Below are 10,187 nucleotides of genomic sequence, written 5' to 3'. Positions count from 1 at the left end.
TTGATTTCTAGTTTTAACATGTTTTGTTCAGATATAATGCAGGGAATTATGTTAGTTTTTTTGAATTTGTGGAAAAATAGTTTATGCCCTAGTATATGGCCTATAACATAAGATTCCATGAGCTGCTGAGAAGAATGTGTATTCAGCAGAATTAGGGTGGGATGTTTTGTAGATGTCTGTCATGTCCATTTGATTTCTGGTGTTGTTTAGCTCCATTGTTTCTGTTTCTTTTCTGCATAGAGGATATGCCCATGGCCATAGTGAGGTATTAAAGTCTCCTACGATTGTTGTGTTGGGATTTATATCTGTTCTATTATCTGGTAAATCTTGCTTTATAAAATTAGGTGCCCCTGTGTGTGCTGCATACAAGTTTATGGCTATAGTATCCTCTTGTTGAATTGTTCCTTTAATGAGCATAGGATGTCCTTCTTTATCTCTTTTGGTTACTTTTGGTTTAAAGACGGTTTGGTCAGAAATCAATATAGCCACTCCTGCTTGTTTCTTGTTTCTGTTTGCTTAGAATATCTTTTTCCATCCTTTCATCCTAAGGTGGTGCTTATCTTTAATTGTAAGGTGGTTTCTTGTAGACAGCAAATGGATGGATCCAGCTTTTTGATCCAGCCTGTTAACCCACGTCTTTTGTGTGGGGAGTTGAGCCCATTAGTGTTCAGAGTTGTAATTATGAGGTGTGAGTTAATACATGCCATATTGAAGGTTTTGTGGGATTTTGTGTTTTCTTGGTCTTTGCATGCTTTATGTCAATTCTAGTTTTTTTTAAAAAAATACCTTCTTTGGTTTTTCGAGGTAGGGTCTCACTGTAGCCCAGGCTGACCTGGAATTCACTACGTATTCTCAGAATGGCCTCAAACTCACAGCATCCTCCTACCTCAGCACCTGAGTGCTGGGATTAGAAGCGTGCACCACCATGCCTGGCTGACTCATTTTGGATTGTCCTCAGTTTCATTAAGCCCGCTGTGGTGTTTCCTGATTCTCTTTGGTTTCCTTCAACCATCGACCGAGTTGTTCTTGTTGATTATCTTCCATATCTTTTTTCCATCCTTTGAGTTATTTTTGTTATTTTTTCTTCCAGTTCATTGAGCCAAACCTTTGACTTTATAATTTGAATTCTTTTGCCAATTTTCTTCTGGTTCCTTCAGCCATTCTTGAAGTTCCTGTTTGATTACTCCTGCCTTGTTTCTTCCCATTTAACCAGCTATTTGTTCATAGTCTCCTTAGGTTCATTTAAAATGCTTGTGGAGATTTCATTTGGGGCTTCTATATTATTGGGTTTCCTGAAATCTTCATTGGCTACTTCCTTTGTGGGACTAGGTAATCTTGGGGATCTCATTCTTGGTGTCATTTATCCTTTGATGTGTGTGTGTGTGTGTGTGTGTGTGTGTAAGAGAGACAGAGAGGGAGATCCACTGAGTGTAATCAGGGTTGCCAGCATGAGCATGGGTTGGAGCAGTTATTTACTACAGCATGGAGAACTTAGCAGTGGCTACAGCACTGAGGAAAATGTCTCCCCTCCCCCAGCCAATTTCTTTCTTTACTGCACTGCTATGAGGTGAATCAACTCCTTGCTCTGTATCCTTAATATCTGCTTTTACAGACGCAAAGGCTCTATCCTAACATCATGCTACCTAGGACAAAAGATGTGATTGGTGAGGCAATCCCCGCCATACCATTTGCCTCTACCTATATAGCAGCTGCGTTAAGTCAGGCTCCCATTCCCGATAACTGAGCTGTGGCCAGTGTACTGACCTCATCTATATGATTCATCTATGCTATGAGCTGTATATCCAACCATCTCACCTCTCACAAAGGAAGCCATGGAAATGCTAGGCACAGGGAGCACCCTAGATCCTGGCAGTATGTTTAGAAATAAAAATAGGAATTCTTCATTTTTTGTCACCACTCCTTTGTCCCCTCATTACTTCCCTGTCTTCCCTTACCTACCATGTACCCCATCCCACCCCAATTCTATAACATACATCAATGAAGGTTTTTTCCCTTCATTTTGGGCTCAGACATCTGGAAACCATGTGTATTTAATAGATGAAAATTTACTGAGTTTTGCCAAGAGCTAGTGTTACTTTATCCCCAAATTCCATATTCCATGTAGAATTCATGAAAGACCTTCAAAGTTAAAGTTGATTCAAAATTAATTTGATTGATTTCTCAACGTATTTAATGCTTTCTAGGACAACCAAGTACCTGGTTCTTTCCTCTGTGTACATTAGGTCACATAATGTTTTAAACCCAGATTTCAAGACCCCATGATTGCACTCAATGGGGCTCATTTAGAATGCCTCAGCATGGCTCCTGAGTGAGGTATGAGTGTGTCTGCAAGTCCACAGACATGTGCTGGCTTTTCCTGTTACAGTAAATGGACCACACGCCTCTGTTTGTGCTTACACGATCTTAATAGGAATCATCAGACCATGGGGAAGGCTTGTAAGAGATAATGGCAATGTGGTAGTTTTATCAGAACTTTCTATTTGAAAGGTTGAATCTCTTAATTTTCCTTCTTTCATTGGAAGAACTTGTCTTCAGCAAGTCAGAGGAGTGAATGGGAGCTGTATGGAGGCTCGGGGATGAGACCTTCAGTTCAGGAAAGACTTAAGAGTACAAACGCCTGATTACTGGGTAGATAGCTCAGTTTATAGCTCTTCATGGAGGTATCATGAGACAGTGAGGTTTGAATATTAGGCAGGACACATGAGTGTTCTCCCCTGAAGAAGAGAGGAGATGAATGCTTAACTTATTAGAGTACCTGCCTCATCCTCCCGCCATGGTCTCTGAGCATCATGAGCCAACAGCTGACCTTGACTCTGGGTTTGTCTCTGCAGAGCTTCTGTGTGGTAGGAGTTTAGGGGTCAATTTACCATTTACTTGTACGTTTATGAATGTGGCTCCTTGTTCATCCACTGTCACTAGTGGACTCATTGATTGGGCAATGACTCATCAAGTATTTGATAAGAGCCTTCATGTGCATGTCAGATCCTGAGTAACATATGAACATGAGGGTAAATCCCTGTTCTTCAACACTTGATGGTTTTGAGAGACAAATTTAGCATGTGTTGCAGAGATTAGCATAGTACATGACAGCTTAGAATTTCAGTGCCAAAAAATGTGCCCCCGTGTAATGAGCTGTGAGAACTGCTGGGAAGGTGAATGTGAGCAGCAGGAGCCACCTGGAGGAGGTAGGACCTGAGAAGGACCCTGAAATATGGGCGCTCTCCACAAGTGTGCTGTTAGGAAGATGGGATTTCAGAACAAAATAGAGGTGGCTTAGTGGTTAAGGTGCTTGCCTGAGAAACCTAAAGGCATACCCGTTCTCTCTCCCTTCTACTCTCTCTCTCTCTCTCTCTTATAAATAAATAAATAAATAAAATATTTAAAAAAATACAGAATAGGGCATAATGTTTTGTTTATTCAACTTTTATCCTATGACCTTTCTGAACTTAGGCAATTTTAAAAATTGCATTTGCTCTAATAGTTAATCATTTTGTGGCCCTCAGTATTATCCATAGAAGACTATGACTTTTGTGACCAGAGATTGGAGTCAGGTAAGGTAAAGTCAGGTAAAGGATGATGTTATATGTCCATAGGAACTTGGAGATGGAATATTAACTGTCCTAACAACTTTATAACAATACAAAGAAGCTTGTGATTGATAACCAGCTTAGTGGTAACATATAATTTGCCTTGTTTCCAGCTAGAGGCGAAAGGAGTCTAGTAGGATAATTTTGTATCAGTTGTTCTTGTCAGCAGTCCCTCCCCTATGAAGAAAAAGGAGAAAAAACAAGAAAATTAAGCCAGGGGTGTCAACATGCAGATGGACCTTGCCATCCCGTACATGTGTCCTGGATTATCTCTAGGATACCAAATGGTATGGGACATAAAATCTTTATACTAATTTTTTTGATATTGTAATCTCATGAAACTAAAAAGCTATTGTATAGCTAAGCAGACCATCAACAGACAACCCACAGCATGGGAAAAATAATATTTTCTAGCTATACATCTGAGAGGGGGTTAATATCTAGACTATACAAATTGACCCCAAAACTAAGAAATCAAAAAAAAAAAATTGACCCAGACAAAAAAATGGGCAGTGACTGAACAGAATTCTCAAAAGAGGAAATACAAACAGCAAATAAACATCAAGAAAGTGTTCAACACCTTTAGCCATTAGGGAAATAAAAATTAAACCTCTTTGAGATTCTAACTTGCTCCGGTCAGAACAGCTATCATCAAATAACCAAGTGGGGGCTAGGGAGATGGTTTAGGAGTTAAAAGCTCTTGGTTGCAAAGGTGGCTGGTCCAGGTTTGATTCCCATTACCCACAGAAAGCCAAATGCACACCATGGCACATGCGTTTGAAGTTTGCAGCAGCAAGAGGCCCTGTGTGCCCGTACTCACCTTTATCTCTCTCTCTCTTTCTCTTTTCTTTATTTTTATTTCCTCTGAAATAAATAAACAAAAAAATAAAAGTTTTTAAAAATTCAAATGGCACAGTCAGGGGAGATGGTCAGTAATTAAAGGCACTTGCATGCAAAGCCCGCCAGCTTGGTGTCGATTTCCCAGTACCTATGTAAAGCCCGACCCACAAAGTAGCACATGCATCTGGAGTGTGTTCACAGGAGCAAGGGGCTTTGGGCTGCTCATATTTTCTCTCTCCCTCTCTCATAAATACGTAAATAAAATTACTAAATGGGTTTTAAAAATCAAAAGACAACAAAGGCTGGCAAGGATGTGGGGAGAGAGGAACACTTATTCACTGTTGCTGGGATGTGAACGTGAGCAGCCACTATGGAAATCAGTAGGGAGGTTTCTCAAAAATCTAAAAATAAATCAGTCTACTATTTGTCCCAGTGAAAACACTCTTGGGGAATATTCCCCACTCCACACTTTACTACAGCGATGCCTGCTCAGCTGTGCTTGCTGCTGCTCCATTCATAACAGCTGCTCTATTCACCAGATGCCCATCAACTGACAGATGGAGAATGCAGTCCTGATATGGATACACAATGCAGTTCTTTTATTATCATTATTATTATTTGCCTTTTTTTGGATTTTTGAGGTAAGGTCTCACTCTAGCCCAGGCTGACCTGGAATTCACCATGTAGTCTCAGGCTAGCCTCAAGCTCACAGCAATCTTTCTACCTTGGCCTCCCAAGTTCTGGGATTAAAGACATGGGGGAGAGAGAAAGAGAGAGGTAATGGGATGAGAGGAGGAGAGAATGGGTGCGCCAGGGCCTCTAGCAATTGTGAACTAACTCCAGACACACGCACCACTTTCTGTATCTGGCTTTATGTGGGTATTGGAGAATTGAAGTAGGGTCATTAGGCTTCATGGGCAAGCACCTTAACTGCTGAACCATCTCTCTAGGATAAGAGTTCTTTTTCAAAAAAGTATTATTTATTTGCAAAGAGATTAAGAAAAAGAAGAGACAGAGAGAGAGAGCGTGTGTTTGGGCAGAAGTACTTGGCTGGGGTGGGGAAAGCTTTACTCTAAGACCATATACTGCTGCAGATGAATCCCAGTGCCAGCACTGGTTACCCCCACAGTGAGCTGTTGGTCAGGGGGGCCCATGAGGCCCTAAAACCATGCAGGCCATCACCAAAGCACTGCTGAAGACGCCACAGGCTGTGGCTGCAGGACATGAAGAGATCGTGCTGGAACTGAGATGAAAGCAGCTCCCTGCTGGCTGGTTGTCATAGTCCTGAAGAGCATTATCCTTGCTCGGGGTCAGGGCATAAAAGTCACCAGCAGTGAGAACAGCGGATCCTGCAAGCTGCAAAATCAGCCAGCCAGGCAAGCTGTGTGTATCCATGGGTGCAATAGTGACACTCAGGCTATTTGGGTAATCAACTGCTCTCTGATTGAATATGAGGCCTGCTTAGTGGGAGGGAACTCATCAGGCACTGAGAAAAAAATCAGAAGCCTATGGCTTAGAAGGTCAGGGATGGTAGATGGAAGCTGCCACTGTTTTTTCTTTTTCTATGGAGAAGTTATGCTTGTCAAAGAGCCTTCTAAATGTCTATATTTATCCCCTTTGGCCCATGCTGCTCTCACCCTTGGCTAGAGAATCTACTTAAAATTTTTTTTGCTTATCTTATTTAGTTATTTGAGAGTGACAGAGAGAGAAAGATGTAGATAGAAAGAGAATGGGCACACCAAGGCCTCCAGCCACTGTAAATGAACTCCAGAAGCATGTGCCACCTTGTACATCTGGCTTACATGGGTCCTGGGGAATTGAGCCTCACGCCAGGGTCCTCAGGCGTCACAGGCAAGTGCTTAATGGCTAAGCCATCTCTCCAGCCTGAGAATCTCCTTTTTACAGGTGGTTGTGAATACCAAGAAGACCCAAGACCCACAGGAATGACAAGAAAGAGAGCTGAGTGCCTGGCACTGGATGAGTCATCTCTATATCACCCACAAAGGCCCAAGAAATGTTAGAGGAAGTGGGGGAGTAAACATTAGTACTGCTGTCACTACTAACCACAGAACTGTCTCCAGAGAGATGCCAGTAGACACTGAAGTGACCCAGAACTTATCAAAGCAGAAAATATGAGGCTGCCAAGACGTTAACACGAAGGGAACTTCCTAACACACCCTCTGAAGCTCGGAGCACAGTCTGGAGGAGGTGGTGGAAAGGACGGAAGAGCCACAGGGTGGGCGGGTGTGCAGTGAGGGCCTGTGCCTCCTCCTCAGAAACTGTCGTACTCATGGCCCCACAGTGATGACTGATATGCCCACTAAAGAGGGTCCTCGGAGGAGTGGGCACAGCGGAGAAGAGATGATGAGAGTAAGACTAATTTGCAGTAGGTGCATATAACAAAGTTCCCCCCAAAAATTACATAACAAAATTTTTGGACACATGTTACCCAGATTGGCCTAAGGCTTATACTCCTTCTGCTTCGGTTCCCAAGCACTGGAATTAGAGGTATGCACCATCATGGTCAGCTTCACAATATTAAAAATGTTAAGTAAGTATACGATAAGCTAAAACATAACGGTGTTTTTTTCTGCCTTCTAAATATTTTCCCAGTATTCACACATTCAATGTTCAGCCCTACACAAGGGATTTGTAAATAACTTCCTTGGAGGACAAAACAGTTAGGTAATTTAAGGTCCATAGCTACGGGTTTACATGAACCCAAATGCACTGACTTAGGTTTATGTCTACTGGCTATATTATGTTGCCTGACTACACTGCCTGTGTTGACTCTAAGTCTGTTTAAAGAGCAGGCTAGGAGTTTTGCAACTATTAACATGAATCATTAAAGTAGGGAGCCACCAAGTGGTATGGCTAATTAATAGAACCTTTCTATAAACCACACTGTGAGCCCCAGAGAGGGTTCAGATCGTTGTGTGGTGGTTCAGATCGCGATGGGCAGGAGGAACGGGGTTTGTGTTGCTCAAGTCATCTCAGAATAGGCAGGTCAAGGCTAGGATTGTACCCCAGTGACTGGACAAAGGCCCAGGTATCTGGATCATGACTCCTCCATCTTTACCCTGCACTCTTCTTAGTCCTGCACGATGACTTGGGTACATCCAATCATCATGCCTGCGTTCCAAGAGGAGGAAGGGGGAGGTACAGGGAGCAGGGTCAAAGGTCTGAGGGGCATGGCAGCTGCAGCCCTTTCTCCTATCCAAAGTGTTATTGGAACTTTCATGCAAGGACTTTTTTTTTTTTAAATCTACTATAGATGACTTCTAAATCTACCCTGGAAAGTGAATAAATACAGAAGGGGGTATGAATGGTGGGTCAGTTAGCCATGGATAGGTGCCCCAGGATGATTTACTGAGAAGCCAAAATGACTAGTCAAGGCTCTGCTTATAGGAAACACAGTAGCCTCAGGAAAGGAACCAAGAACCACTGCTCCCTATCATTCCCAGAAACAAATAGCAATTCTCTGTGACAGCTTGGGCCTTATGAATGTCAATATTCCCCATAACAAGGGAGTTGTAGCTGCTAGGGTGGACCGCCATGGCAGGGAAGGAGTGTTTGCTGTTCAACATCCACTCCACTCTCCCACAGTCACACTCTGGCTTTCCTTTTGGACTAAGGTCCAGGCCTGACTGAAGTCAATAGATTCTATTTTCTATTTTCTTTCTTTCCCCTTCCTTCCTTCCTTCCTTCCTTCCTTCCTTCCTTCCTTCCTTCCTCCCTCCCTCCCTCCCTCCCTCCCTTCATTCTTTCTTTTTAGAGAGAGCAAGAGCAAGAGATAGGGGGGATTGGCTCAGCCACTACCATCCGACTCCAGATACTTGCACTGTCTATTGTGCACGTGCCACCTGGCACTCGTACCACCTTTGTGCGTCTGGCTTATGTGGGATCTGGAAAGAGACTGAACATGGGTCATTAGGCTTCGCAGGCAGGCTCCTTAACCAGCAAGCCATCTCTGCAGCCCAGTAGATTCAATTTCCTCATGGGACTGACTACCCAGGGACAGGCATGCAGCTCACATGAGTCTACTGAAACTTGGTTCCAGAATTTCTATTGGAACACTTGAGATATAAGGGATATTCTCCGTGGGGTTACAGTCTGGAAGGAAACTGAGAAGAAACAGCTTAAAAGGCTCCCAGTGCTTGGAGGCTGAGGCAGGAGCTCAAAGCTAGATGGGGCTACGGAGTGAGTTCCAGGTTAGCTTGGCCTGGAGTGAGATCCTACCTCAGAAAAACAAGCGAAAAGAAGATGATACCTGAGATTAAATTCAGAGCAGAAGAGGCAGAGCCAAGAAACGAGGAGAAAGACCAAGGGTCTAAGCCCTTGAATCCACCTGCGCCTGAAACTCATAACCTGTTTTCTCATGTGTGCCGTCAATCTCCCCCCAACACACACACACCATTTTTTTGTTTTTTGAGGTAGGATCTTGCTCTAGCCCAGGAGGACCTGGAATTCACTATGGAGTCTCAGGGTAGCCTTGGACTCACAGCAATCCTCCTACCTCTGCCTCCTGTGTGCTGGGATTAAAGGTGTGAGCCACCATGCCCAGTGACACCTTTTTTTTTTTTTTAAGTTGATACTAGCTTAACTTTTCTGTCGCTTGGAGCTGAAGGAGTCTTCAACAACATTATTAGACTGTATCACACCTGATTTGTCTTAGCATCCATCTCAGAAAATCAGGGCGATCTTGCTTCCTCACCCTCATACCCATACACGTGAGAGAGAGAGAGAAATCGCAGCATCTTGGTGGTCTCTTCTTTCAGTCAGAGGAAGGAAATGGAGGGGGCTCATATCCATTTTTACAACTCTGGTAATGAAAACACATCAAAACAGTACAATAACCACATCACAGATGACAATCATTACATCACAAACAAATGGCGTCTGTGCAAATGCAATGCGACACTGCATGTGTTTTCATTTCTTATCATCTGAAAATGCTTGCAACTCATCTTGGAGAAAGCACCTTTGGGGACGAGCTCTGCAAGCAACCCATGGGGATCTGTAAGAAAACATGACCAATAGCAATGCTGAAGGCGACATGACAGGAGTGACGGTCCTGTGGGAGCTTACTGGAATGTTTGGCCTTCCCTACTGGCTCCAAGACAAACATTTGTTTTGAGGAAACAATTGTGGAAAATGCTTCTGTGTGAAAACGTTTGCTTATGGAGCAAACATTTGATTTTGAAATCTATACTTAAACTATTAGGTTGCTGCCAAGTAAAATACTTGTCCACCCAAACATATGTTTCCATTGAAAAAGCCTGCCAGTGTAGATGGGCAGGATGGAAGTGCTCAAAGCTGAGCACCATTTTAAAAGCCAAATTGTTAATCGCTGAATTATCAAAATGTTAATTTTCCCAACCAGTGTTCAAGTGTCCCTTGTCAATTACTGAATGATAAAAATGGGCTCAGTGGGTGTGGTGGCACACACTTTTAATCCCAGCCCTCAAGAGGCTGAGATAGGATTGATGACTGAACTGAAGGTCAGTCTTGGGCTACAGAGCAAATTGCAGGTCTGTCTGGGCTAGTGTAAGACCCTCTTTCTACCTTGAAAAAAAATGTGCTTAAAGTATTATAACCTTATGGATCACATTTTGTTATTTTAAAAACTATTTTTATTTAGTTGCAAGGAAAGACAGGGGCAGAGAGATAAATGAAATAGGCACACCAGAGCTTCTTGCAGCTGCTAATGAACTCTAGACACATGTAACACTTTGTGTA

This window comes from Jaculus jaculus, chromosome 12 (genome assembly GCF_020740685.1).
Source record: "Jaculus jaculus isolate mJacJac1 chromosome 12, mJacJac1.mat.Y.cur, whole genome shotgun sequence".
In the NCBI taxonomy this organism is placed as follows: Eukaryota; Metazoa; Chordata; class Mammalia; order Rodentia; family Dipodidae; genus Jaculus; species Jaculus jaculus.
This window is presented reverse-complemented; position numbering follows the sequence as displayed.